Here is a 1,795-nt window from a genome sequence, read left to right on the forward strand (position 1 = left end):
AGTGTACGTAGTTCCAAAAAAGGACGGAGCCAAGCAAAAGCAGTTCCAACTGGGTGGCATTGTACCAACTACAGGGCAAAGACGGAGGCTCTAACACATGCAGCAAACATCATCAGGGATGTGGTACACCCTCAAAGCCACGTAGTATTCTTAACAGATGCCATGTCAGTACTGCAGGAAATCGCTACCGGCAAACTACGTAGAAATACGAGTATTAATTGAGGTCATCCCGTGCCTGAGGATCGTTCTCCAGTGGATCCCATCGCAAAGCTGAAACAGGTGAAGAAGTTTAAATATTTTTCTTGACAGCACTATTTTTTCTAAAAACGGGCCCATAGACAAAGAAATAGAAATGCGAACTCAAAAGCTTTTAAAAAGCCAACGCCATCATCTACCCTATCGCACCCCCTTTTATCCCAAGCAAATATCTCCATGGACACAATGTCTCAACCTTAGGAATTCATAATTTTCCCGTTTTTAATACTCTCAATGGAGAATCTCGGACCGGTAGATCTAGACCTATTCTTATTCATTAAAATTTTGTCAATTTTATTATCTTGACAAATCTGTTCTTGCTTTCTAAAGATATCATTATAACAACAGAAATATAAAACAAACAAAACGATAAAAGAAAACAATGTCAAAGTCAAAGAATCAACAAACACCAAGAGACTTAAATTATCATATATATATAGATCTATGTTATGCCTGATAGAAGAGACCAGGCTCAAATAAGAGTCAATGACAAAGGTTGTGATCTCGGGTTTCACTACTGTATTATAATAAAATAAGATCCACCTTCGTGAAACACAACACTGTCACAAACTCATCTAAATCTAGAGATCTAGATCTAGATCTAGATCTAGATCTAGATCTAGAATCTAGATCTAGATCTAGAATCTAGATCTAGATCTAGATCTAGAATCTATATCTAGGCCCTAGATCTAGATTCTAGAAGCACACTGCTCTGACTTTGTAAACATTTACATAAATTATCGAAAGCTAGGCTAGGTTGAAGAGCTTTCAACACATGAGAACAACTTAAGCACAACAGTGTAGAGTGTAGGCATACCTGAGCCTGGCTAAACAGAAGAAGGGATCACAACACGATTGTTCGATGACCTTTTTGCTTTCAAATGATTGATTACCTTTGGCCTCTGACACAGTGATGAAGGTCGGGTAGAAGTGCACCCGATCTCGATCTCTGTCAAAGCCTGACGCTGTAGAAAAAGTGACGGTTGCTGCACACTGCACACAAGAACTTTCGCCTACCCGAGCACACAGCACAACATGACTCCACCCGCTTGCTTGCTACCCGCACGACGCCAGTAGTTGTCGTAACACTCAGTAATCAGTAACACAGTCACGGATCGGGACAGTGATACCCCCCACCGCGGTGGTCCCCTCTTCACGCTCACTTCTCTCCCTTTAAATAACGAATGCCTTCTTCGAGACGACAAGCTCTAAGCTTTGTCTTCTATTCAAAAAGACCCTTATGCCGTATCTTATCCTTGTCTAGCAATGTTCGAACTCGGTGTGAAAACGAAACGCGTTTTAGACCTGCAGGTTAGCTCGCCGCACAAGCTGAACTGTAGGCCTATGTTATGTGGAAGTCTGCATTAACCCCGCCAGCCCTACTTTTTGAAATGGTTATAAAACCATCCTATTATCATACCGCGCCTACGTAGCCTAGGTGGAAATCCTGTTGATATTTCCAGCATAACCGCGCCCGCTCACCAAGACGATCGACCTTCGCCGTTTCGCTGAACCGACAGCCTGGGGGAGGGGAAGGGGG

General features: G+C 42.6%; 1 protein-coding gene across 2 annotated transcripts in view; it reads right to left on the bottom strand.

The window, feature by feature from the left end:
• The window catches only part of LOC101859355 (protein patched homolog 3), a 43,105-nt gene extending 41,713 nt beyond the window's left edge, over nucleotides 1-1,392 (bottom strand). The window contains exon 1 of one of the 2 annotated variants that reach the window (XM_013086743.2): nucleotides 1,149-1,392. The gene's annotated coding sequence lies outside the window, so the exon portion shown is untranslated. Of the gene's footprint in view, nucleotides 1-1,072 lie in introns of both variants that reach the window. The other variant, XM_013086744.2, reaches the window with a different exon arrangement.
• Between the last annotated feature and the right edge of the window lie 403 nt (nucleotides 1,393-1,795).

Source organism: Aplysia californica, unplaced genomic scaffold, assembly GCF_000002075.1.
Source record: "Aplysia californica isolate F4 #8 unplaced genomic scaffold, AplCal3.0 scaffold00499, whole genome shotgun sequence".
NCBI lineage: Eukaryota > Metazoa > Mollusca > Gastropoda > Aplysiida > Aplysiidae > Aplysia > Aplysia californica.